The following is a 12637-nucleotide window of genomic DNA, read 5'->3' as shown; positions in this document are numbered from 1 at the left end:
GTCGTTCTGAAGTCACACCATTCTGCACGCCATTCTGAAGTCACGCCATTCTGAAGTCACAACATTCTGAAGTCACACCATTCTGCACACCAGTCTGAAATCACGCCATTCTGAAGTCACGCCATTCTGAAACACGCCATTCCTGAAGTCACACAATTCTGAAGTCACACCATTCTGCACGCCATTCTGAAGTCACACCATACTGAAGTCACGCCAATCTGCATGCCATTCTGAAGTCACGCCATTCTGAAGTCACGCCAATCTGCACGCCTTCTGAAGTCACGACATTCTGAGGTCACGCCAATTTGCACGCCATTCTGAAGTCACTCCAATCTGCACGCCATTCTGAAGTCATGCCATTCTAAAGTCACGCCAGACTGCATGCCATTCTGAAGTCACGCCGGTCTGCATGCCATTCTGAAGCACGCCATTCTGAAGTCACACCATTCTGCACGCCATTCTGAAGTCACACCATTCTGAAGTCACAAGATTCTGAAGTCACACCATTCTGAAGCACGCCATTCCTGAAGTCACACCATTCTGAAGTCACACCATTCTGCACGCCATTCTGAAGCATGCCATTCTGAATCACGCCATTCTGAAGCACGCCATTTTGAAGTCACGCCAATCTGAAGTCACACCATTCTGCACGTCATTCTGAAGTCACGCCATTCTGAAGTCACACCATTCTGCACGCCATTCTGAAGCACACCATTCTGAAGTCACGCCATTCTGAAATCACACCATTCTGCACGCCATTCTGAAGTCACGTCGTTCTGAAGTCAGACCATTCTGAATTCACACCATTCTGCACGCCATTCTGAAGTCATACCATTCTGCACGTCGTTCTGAAGTCACACCATTATGAAGTCACACCATTCTGAAGTCACACCATTCTGCACGCAATTCTGAAGTCACACCATTCTGAAGTCACATCATTCTGCATGTCGTTCTGAAGTCACACCATTCTGAAGTCACACCATTCTGCATGTCGTTCTGAAGTCACACCATTCTGCACGCCATTCTGAAGTCACGCCATTCTGAAGTCACACCATTCTGCACGTCGTTCTGAAGTCACACCATTCTGAATTCACACCATTCTGCACGCCATTCTGAAGTCACACCATTCCTAAGTCACACCATTCTGCAAGCCATTCTGAAGTCACACCATACTGAAGCACACCATTCGGAAGTAACACCATACTGAAGCACGCCATTCTGAAGTAACACCATTCTGAAGTCACACCATTCTGAAATCACGCCAATCTGCACGGCATTCTGAAGACACGCCAATCTGCACGGCATTCTGATGTCACGCCATTCTGAAGTCACGACCATCTGAAATCACGTCAATTTGCACGCCATTCTGAAGTCACTCCAATCTGCACGCCATTCTGAAGTCTTGCCATTCTGAAGTCACGCCATTCTGAAGCACGCCATTCCTGAAGTCACACAATTCTGAAGTCAAACCATTCTGCACGCCATTCTGAAGTCACACCATACTGTAGCACGCCATTCTGAAGTCACGCCAATCTGCACGCCATTCTGAAGTCACTCCAATCTGCATGGCATTCTGAAGTCACGCCATTCTGAAGTCACACCATTCTGCACGCCATTCTGAAGTCACGCCATTCTGAAGGCACGCCATTCTGAAGTCACACCATTCTTAAGTCATGCCATTCTGAAGTCACACCATTCTGCACACCATTCTGAAGTCACGCCGTTCTGAAGTCAAGCCATTCTGAAGTCACACGATTCTGCACACCATTCTGAAGTCACGCCGTTCTGAAGTCACACCATTATGAAATCACACCATTCTGCACGCCTTTCTGAAGTCACACCATTCTGAAGTGACACCATTCTGCACACCATTCTGAAGTCACAACATTCTGAAGTCACACCATTCTGCACGTCGTTCTGAAGTCACACCATTCTGCACGTCGTTCTGAATTCACGCCATTCTGAAGTCACACCATTCTGCACGCCATTCTGAAATCACGCCATTCTGAAGTCACGCCATTCTGAAGCACGCTATTCCTGAAGTCACAGAATTCTTAAGTCACACCATTCTGCAAGCCATTCTGAAGTCACACCACACTGAAGCACGCCATTCGGAAGTAACACCATTCTGAAGTCACACCATTCTGAAGTCACGCCAATTTGCACGCCATTCTGAAGTCACGCCAATCTGCACGCCATTCTGAAGTCATGCCATTCTGAAGTCACGCCAATCTGCACGCCATTCTGAAGTCACGCCAATCTGCACGCCATTCTGAAGTCACGCCGTTCTGCATGCCATTCTGAATCACAACATTCTGAAGTCACACAAATCTGAAGTCACACCATTCTAAAGTCACACCATTCTGTACGTCGTTCTGAAGTCACACCATTCTGAAGTCACACCATTCTGAAGTCACACCATTCTGCATTTCGTTCTGAAGTCACACCATTCTGCACGCCATTCTGAAGTCACGCCATTCTGAAGTCACACCATTCTGAAGTCACACCATTCTGCACGCCATTCTGAAATCACGCCATTCTGAAGTCACACCATTCTGAAGCACGCCATTCCTGAAGTCACACAATTCTGAAGTCACACCATTCTGCACGCCATTCTGAAGCATGCCATTCTGAATCACGCCATTCTGAAGCACGCCATTTTGAAGTCACGCCAATCTGAAGTCACACCATTCTGCACGTCATTCTGAAGTCACGCCATTCTGAATTCACACCATTCTGCAGGCCATTCTGAAGCACACCATTCTGAAGTCACGCCATTCTGAAGTCACACCATTCTGCACGCCATTCTGAAGTCACATCGTTCTGAAGTCAGACCATTCTGAATTCACACCATTCTGCACGCCATTCTGAAGTCATACCATTCTGCACGTTGTTCTGAAGTCACACCATTACGAAGTCACACCATTCTGAAGTCACACCATTCTGCACGCAATTCTGAAGTCACACCATTCTGAAGTCACATCATTCTGCATGTCGTTCTGAAGTCACACCATTCTGAAGTCACACCATTCTGCATGTCGTTCTGAAGTCACACCATTCTGCACGCCATTCTGATGTTACGCCATTCTGAAGTCAGACCATTCTGCACGTCGTTCTGAAGTCACACCATTCTGAAGTCACACCATTCTGCACGCCATTCTGAAGTCACACCATTCTGAAGTCACACCATTCTGCACGCCATTCTGAAATCACACCATTCTGCACACCATTCTGAAGTCATACCATTCTGAAGTCACACCATTCTGCACTCCATTCTGAAGTCACACCATTCTGAAGTCACACTATTTTGAAGTCACGCCATTCTGAAGTCACACCATTCTGAAGTCACACCATTCTGCACGCCATTCTGAAGTCACACCATTCTGAAGCACGCCATTCTGAAGTCATGCCATTATGAAGCACGCCATTCCTGAAGTCATGCCATTCTGAAGTCACACCATTCTGCACGCCATTCTGAAGCACACCATTCTGAAGTCACACCATTCTGCACGCCATTCTGACGCACGCCATTCTGAAGCACGCCATTCCAGAAGTCACACCGTTCTGCACGCCATTCTGAAGTCAGGCCATTCTGAAGTCACACCATTCTGCACGTCGTTCTGAAGTCACACCATTCTGAAGTCACACCATTCTGCATGTCGTACTGAAGTCACACCATTCTGCACGCCATTCTGAAGTCACGCCATTCTGAAGTCACACCATTCTGCACGTCGTTCTGAAGTCACACCATTCTGAAGTCACACCATTCTGCACGCCATTCTGAAGTCACACCATTCTTAAGTCACACCATTCGGCACGTCGTTCTGATGTCACACCATTCTGCACGTCGTTCTGAATTCACGCCATTCTGAAGTCACACCATTCTGCACGCCTTTCTGAAATCACACCATTCTGATGTCACGCCATTCTGAAGCACGCCATTCCTGAAGTCACACAATTCTGAAGTCAAACCATTCTGCACGCCATTCTGAAGTCCCACCATACTGAAGCACGCCATTCTGAAGTAACACCATTCTGAAGTCACACCATTCTGAAGTCACGCAAATCTGCACGGCATTCTGAAGACACGCCAATCTGCACGGCATTCTGAAGTCACACCATTCTGAAGTCACGACCATCTGAAATCACGTCAATTTGCACGCCATTCTGAAGTCACTCCAATCTGCACGCCGTTCTGAAGTCATGCCATTCTGAAGTCACGCCATTCTGAAGCACGCCATTCCTGAAGTCACACAATTCTGAAGTCACACCATTCTGCACGCCATTCTGAAATCACGCCATTCTGAAGTCACGCCATTCTGAAGCACGCCATTCCTGAAGTGACACAATTCTGAAGTCACACCATTCTGCACGCCATTCTGAAGTCACACCATACTGAAGCACGCCATTCTGAAGTCATGCCAATCTGCACGCCATTCTGAAGTCACTCCAATCTGCATGGCATTCTGAAGTCACGCCATTCTGAAGTCACACCATTCTGCACGCCATTCTGAAGTCACGCCATTCTGAAGGCACGCCATTCTGAAGTCACACCATTCTGAAGTCACGCCATTCTGAAGTCACACCATTCTGCACGCCATTCTGAAGTCACGCCGTTCTGAAGTCAAGCCATTCTGAAGTCACACCATTCTGCACACCATTCTGAAGTCACACCATTCTGCACGTCGTTCTGAAGTCACACCATTCTGCACGTCGTTCTGAATTCACGCCATTCTGAATTCACATCATTCTGCACACCATTCTGAAATCATGCCATTCTGAAGTCACACCATTCTGAAGCACGCCATTCCTGAAGTCACAGAATTCTTAAGTCACACCATTCTGCACGCCATTCTGAAGTCACACCATACTGAAGCATGCCATTCGGAAGTACCACCATTCTGAAGTCACACCATTCTGAAGTCACGCCAATCTGCACGGCATTCTGAAGACACGCCAATCTGCATGGCATTCTGAAGTCACGCCATTCTGAAGTCACGACCTTCTGAAATCACGCCAATTTGCACGCCATTCTGAAGTCATGCCAATCTGCACGCCATTCTGAAGTCATGCCATTCTGAAGTCACGCCAATCTGCACGCCATTCTGAAGTCACGCCAATCTGCACGCCATTCTGAAGTCACGCCGTTCTGCATGCCATTCTGAATCACAACATTCTGAAGTCACACAAATCTGAAGTCACACCATTCTGAAGTCACACCATTCTGCACGTCGTTCTGAAGTCACACCATTCTGAAGTCACACCATTCTGAAGTCACACCATTCTGCATGTCGTTCTGAAGTCACACCATTCTTCACGCCATTCTGAAGTCACGCCATTCTGAAGTCACACCATTCTGAAGGCATACCATTCTGCACGCCATTCTGAAATCACGCCATTCTGAAGTCACGCCATTCTGAAACACGCCATTCCTGAAGTCACACAATTCTGAAGTCACACCATTCTGCACGCCATTCTGAAGTCACACCATACTGAAGTCACGCCAATCTGCATGCCATTCTGAAGTCACGCCATTCTGAAGTCACGCCAATCTCCACGCCATTCTGAAGTCACGCCAATCTGCATGGCATTCTGAAGTCACTCATTTCTGAAGTCACGCCAATCTGCACGCCTTCTGAAGTCACGACATTCTGAAGTCACGCCAATTTGCACGCCATTCTGAAGTCACTCCAATCTGCACGCCATTCTGAAGTCATGCCATTCTGAAGTCACGCCAGACTGCATGCCATTCTGAAGTCACGCCGGTCTGCATGCCATTCTGAAGCACGCCATTCTGGAGTCACGACGTTCTGCACGCCATTCTGAAGTCACACCATTCTGCACGCCATTCTGAAGTCACACGATTCTGAAGTAACAAGATTCTGAAGTCACACCATTCTGAAGCACGCCATTCTGAAGCACGCCATTTTGAAGTCACACCATACTGCACGCCATTCTGAAGTCACGCCATTCTGCAAACCATTCTGAAGCATGCCATTCTGAAGACAGACCATTCTGCACACCATTCTGAAGTCACACCGTTGAGCACGCCATTCTGAAGCACGCCATTCTGAAGTCACGCCAATCTGAAGTCACACCATTCTGCACGTCATTCTGAAGTCACGCCATTCTGAAGTCACACCATTCTGCAGGCCATTCTGAAGCACACCATTCTGAAGTCACGCCATTCTGAAGTCACACCATTCTGCACGCCATTCTGAAGTCACGTCGTTCTGAAGTCAGACCATTCTGAATTCACACCATTCTGCACGCCATTCTGAAGTCATACCATTCTGCACGTCGTTCTGAAGTCACACCATTATGAAGTCACACCATTCTGAAGTCACACCATTCTGCACGCAATTCTGAAGTCACACCATTCTGAAGTCACATCATTCTGCATGTCGTTCTGAAGTCACACCATTCTGAAGTCACACCATTCTGCATGTCGTTCTGAAGTAACACCATTCTGCACGCCATTCTGAAGTCACGCCATTCTGAAGTCACACCATTCTGAAGTCACACCATTCTGAAGTCACACCATTCTGCATGCCATTCTGAAGTCACGCCATTCTGAAGTCAGACCATTCTGCACGTCGTTCTGAAGTCACACAATTCTGAAGTCACACCATTCTGCACGCCATTCTGAAGTCACACCATTCTGAAGTCACACCATTCTGCACGCCATTCTGAAATCACACCATTCTGCACAACATTCTGAAGTCACACCATTCTGAAGTCACACCATTCTGCACGCCATTCTGAAGTCACACCATTCTGAAGTCACACTATTTTGAAGTCACGCCATTCTGAAGTCACACCATTCTGAAGTCACACCATTCTGCACGCCATTCTGAAGCATGCCATTCTGAATCACGCCATTCTGAAGCACGCCATTTTGAATTCACACCATAATGCACGCCATTCTGAAGTCACGCCATTCTGCAAACCATTCTGAAGCATGCCATTCTGAAGTCAGACCATGCTGCACACCATTCTGAAGTCACACAGTTGAGCACGCCATTCTGAAGCACGCCATTCTGAAGTCACGCCAATCTGAAGTCACACCATTCTGCACGACATTCTGAAGTCACGCCATTCTGAAGTCACACCATTCTGCAGGCCATTCTGAAGCACACCATTCTGAAGTCACGCCATTCTGAAGTCACACCATTCTGCACGCCATTCTGAAGTCACGTCGTTCTGAAGTCAGACCATTCTGAATAAACACCATTCTGCACGCCATTCTGAAGTCATACCATTCTGCACGTCGTTCTGAAGTCACACCATTATGAAGTCACACCATTCTGAAGTCACACCATTCTGCACGCAATTCTGAAGTCACACCATTCTGAAGTCACATTATTCTGCATGTCGTTCTGAAGTCACACCATTCTGAAGTCACACCATTCTGCATGTCGTTCTGAAGTCACACCATTCTGCACGCCATTCTGAAGTCACGCCATTCTGAAGTCACACCATTCTGAAGTCACACCATTCTGAAGTCACACCATTCTGCATGCCATTCTGAAGTCACGCCATTCTGAAGTCAGACCATTCTGCACGTCGTTCTGAAGTCACACAATTCTGAAGTCACACCATTCTGCACGCCATTCTGAAGTCACACCATTCTGAAGTCACACCATTCTGCACGCCATTATGAAGTCACACCATTCTGAAGTCACACTATTTTGAAGTCACGCCATTCTGAAGTCACACCATTCTGAAGTCACACCATTCTGCACGCCATTCTGAAGTCACACCATTCTGAAGCACGCCATTCTGAAGTCATGCCATTCTGAAGCACGCCATTCCTGAAGTCACGCCATTCTGAAGTCACACCATTCTGCACACCATTCTGAAGCACACCATTCTGAAGTCACACCATTCTGCACGCCATTCTGAAGCACGCCATTCTGAAGCACGCCATTCCAGAAGTCACACCGTTCTGCACGCCATTCTGAAGTCAGGCCATTCTGAAGTCACACCATTCTGCACGTCGTTCTGAAGTCACACCATTCTGAAGTCACACCATTCTGCATGTCGTTCTGAAGTCACACCATTCTGCACGCCATTCTGAAGTCACGCCATTCTGAAGTCACACCATTCTGCACGTCGTTCTGAAGTCACACCATTCTGAAGTCACACCATTCTGCACGCCATTCTGAAGTCACACCATTCTTAAGTCACACCATTCTGCACGTCGTTCTGAAGTCACACCATTCTGCACGTCGTTCTGAATTCACGCCATTCTGAAGTCACACCATTCTGCACGCCATTCTGAAATCACGCTATTCTGAAGTCACGCCATACTGAAGCACACCATTCCTGAAGTCACACAATTCTGAAGTCAAACCATTCTGCACGCCATTCTGAAGTCCAACCATACTGAAGCACGCCATTCTGAAGTAACACCATTCTGAAGTCACACCATTCTGAAGTCACGCCAATCTGCACGGCATTCTGAAGACATGCCAATCTGCACGGCATTCTGAAGTCACGCCATTCTGAAGTCACGACCATCTGAAATCACGTCAATTTGCACGCCATTCTGAAGTCACTCCAATCTGCACGCCATTCTGAAGTCTTGCCATTCTGAAGTCACGCCATTCTGAAGCACGCCATTCCTGAAGTCACACAATTCTGAAGTCACACCATTCTGCACGCCATTCTGAAGTCACACCATACTGAAGCACGCCATTCTGAAGTCACGCCAATCTGCACGCCATTCTGAAGTCACTCCAATCTGCATGGCATTCTGAAGTCACGCCATTCTGAAGTCACACCATTCTGCACGCCATTCTGAAGTCACGCCATTCTGAAGTCACGCCATTCTGAAGTCACACCATTCTGCACACCATTCTGATGTCACGCCGTTCTGAAGTCACACCATTCTGAAATCACACCATTCTGCACGCCTTTCTGAAGTCACACCATTCTGAAGTCACAGTATTCTGCACCCCATTCTGAAGTCACACCATTCTGCACGCCATTCTGAAATCACGCCATTCTGAAGTCACACCATTCTGAAGCACGCCATTTCTGATGTCACAGAATTCTTAAGTCACACCATTCTGCAAGCCATTCTGAAGTCACACCATACTGAAGCACGCCATTCGGAAGTAACACCATTCTGAAGTCACACCATTCTGATGTCACGCCAATCTGCACGGCATTCTGAAGACACGCCAATCTGCATGGCATTCTGAAGTCACGCCATTCTGAAGTCACGACCTTCTGAAATCACGCCAATTTGCACGCCATTCTGAAGTCACGCCAATCTGCACGCCATTCTGAAGTCATGCCATTCTGAAGTCACGCCAATCTGCACGCCATTCTGAAGTCACGCCAATCTGCACGCCATTCTGAAGTCACGCCATTCTGAAGCACGCCATTCCTGAAGTCACACAATTCTGAAGTCACACCATACTGCACGCCATTCTGAAGCATGGCATTCTGAATCACGCCATTCTGAAGCACGCCATTTTGAAGTCACGCCAATCTGAAGTCACACCATTCTGCACGTCATTCTGAAGTCACGCCATTCTGAAGTCACACCATTCTGCAGGCCATTCTGAAGCACACCATTCTGAAGTCACGCCATTCTGAAGTCACTCCATTCTGCACGCCATTCTGAAGTCACATCGTTCTGAAGTCAGACCATTCTGAATTCACACCATTCTGCACGCCATTCTGAAGTCATACCATTCTGCACGTTGTTCTGAAGTCACACCATTATGAAGTCACACCATTCTGAAGTCACACCATGCTGCATGCAATTCTGAAGTCACACCATTCTGAAGTCACATCATTCTGCATGTCGTTCTGAAGTCACACCATTCTGAAGTCACACCATTCTGCATGTCGTTCTGAAGTCACACCATTCTGCACGCCATTCTGAAGTCACGCCATTCTGAAGTCAGACCATTCTGCACGCCATTCTGAAGTCACGCCATTCTGAAGTCACGCCATTCTGAAACACGCCATTCCTGAAGTCACACAATTCTGAAGTCACACCATTCTGCACGCCATTCTGAAGTCACACCATACTGAAGTCACGCCAATCTGCGTGCCATTCTGAAGTCACGCCATTCTGAAGTCACGCCAATCTACACGCCATTCTGAAGTCACGCCAATCTGCATGGCATTCTGAAGTCACTCCATTCTGAAGTCACGCCAATCTGCACGCCTTCTGAAGTCACACCATTCTGAAGTCACACCATTCTGCACGTCGTTCTGAAGTCACACCATTCTGCACGTCGTTCTGAATTCACGCCATTCTGAATTCAAACCATTCTGCACGCCATTCTGAAATCACGCCATTCTGAAGTCACACCATTCTGAAGTTACGCCAATCTGCATGCCATTCTGAAGTCCCGCCATTCTGAAGTCACGCCAATCTGCACGCCTTCTGAAGTCACGACATTCTGAAGTCACGCCAATTTGCACGCCATTCTGAAGTCACTCCAATCTGCATGCCATTCTGAAGTCATGCCATTCTGAAGTCACGCCAATCTGCATGCCATTCTGAAGTCACGCTGGTCTGCATGCTTTCCTGAAGCACGCCATTCTGAAGTCACGACGTTCTGCAAGCCATTCTGAAGTCACACCATTCTGCACGCCATTCTGAAGTCCCACCATTCTGAAGTCACACGATTCTGAAGTCACACCATTCTGAAGCACGCCATTCCTGAAGTCACACCATTCTGAAGTCCCGCCGTTCTGAAGTCACACCATTCTGCACACCATTCTGAAGTCACGCCGTTCTGAAGTCACACCATTCTGAAATCACACCATTCTGCACGCCTTTCTGAAGTCACATCATTCTGAAGTCACACCATTCTGAAGTCACACCATTCTGCACGTCGTTCTGAAGTCACACCATTCTGCACGTCGTTCTGAATTCACGCCATTCTGAAGTCACACCATTCTGCACGCCATTCTGAAATCACGCCATTCTGAAGTCACGCCATTCTGAAGCACGCCATTCCTGAAGTCACAGAATTCTTAAGTCACACCATTCTGCAAGCCATTCTGAAGTCACACCATACTGAAGCACGCCATTCGGAAGTAACACCATTCTGAAGTCACACCATTCTGAAGTCACGCCAATCTGCCCGGCATTCTGAAGACACGCCAATCTGCATGGCAATTTGAAGTCTCGCCATTCTGAAGTCACGACCTTCTGAAATCACGCCAATTTGCACGCCATTCTGAAGTCACGCTAATCTGCACGACATTCTGAAGTCATGCCATTCTGAAGTCACACCAATCTGCACGCCATTCTGAAGTCACGCCAATCTGCACGCCATTCTGAAGTCACACCATTCTGAAGTCACACGATTCTGAAGTCACACCATTCTTAAGCACGCCATTCCTGAAGTCACACCACTCTGAAGTCACACCATTCTGCACGCCATTCTGAAGCAAGCCATTCTGAATCACGCCATTCTGAAGCACGCCATTTTGAAGTCACACCATACTGCACGCCATTCTGAAGTCACGCCATTCTGCAAGCCATTCTGAAGCATGCCATTCTGAAGTCACGCCATTCTGAAGTCACACCATTCTGCATGCCATTTTGCAGTCACGCCGTTCTGACGTCAAGCCATTCTGAAGTCACACCATTCTGCACACCATTCTGAAGTCACGCCGTTCTGAAGTCACACCATTCTGAAGTCACACCATTCTGCACGCCATTCTGAAGTCACGCCGTTCTGAAGTCACACCATTCTGAAGTCACACCATTCTGCACGCCATTCTGAAGTCATACCATTCTGCGCGTCGTTCTGAAGTCACGCCATTCTGAAGTCACACCATTCTGCACGCCATTCTGCAGTCACTCCGTTCTGAAGTCAAGCCATTCTGACGTCACACCATTCTGCACACCATTCTGAAGTCACGCCGTTCTGAAGTCACACCATTCTGAAGTCACACCATTCTGCACGCCATTCTGAAGTCACGCCGTTCTGAAGTCACACCATTCTGAAGTCACACCATTCTGCACGCCATTCTGAAGTCATACCATTCTGCGCGTCGTTCTGAAGTCACGCCATTCTGAAGTCACACCATTCTGAAGTCACACCATTCTGAAGTCACTCCATTCTGCACGCCATTCTGAAGTCGCACCATTCTGAAGTCACTCCGTTCAGCACGCCATTCTGATGCCACACCATTCTGAAGTCTCGCCATTCTGAAGTCATGCCATTCTGCACGTCATTCTGAAGTCACGCCAATCTGAAGTCACACCATTCTGCATGACGTTCTGAAGTCACACCATTCTGCACGCCATTCTGAATCACGCCGTTCTGAAGGCACTCCATTCTGAAGTCACACCATTCTGAAGTCACAGCATTCTGCACGCCATTCTGAAGTCACGCCGTTCTGAAGTCATGCCATTCTGAAGTCACACCATTCTGCACACCATTCTGAAGTCACACCATTCTGAAATCACACCATTCTGCACGCCTTTCTGAAGTCACACCATTCTGCACGCCATTCTGAAGTCACACCATTCTGAAGTCACACCATTCTGCACGTCGTTCTGATGTCACACCATTCTGCACGTCGTTCTGAATTCACGCCATTCTGAATTCACACCATTCTGCACGCCATTCTGAAATCACGCCATTCTGAA

This window comes from Carcharodon carcharias, chromosome 11, assembly GCF_017639515.1.
Source record: "Carcharodon carcharias isolate sCarCar2 chromosome 11, sCarCar2.pri, whole genome shotgun sequence".
NCBI classification, from domain to species: domain Eukaryota; kingdom Metazoa; phylum Chordata; class Chondrichthyes; order Lamniformes; family Lamnidae; genus Carcharodon; species Carcharodon carcharias.
This window is presented reverse-complemented; position numbering follows the sequence as displayed.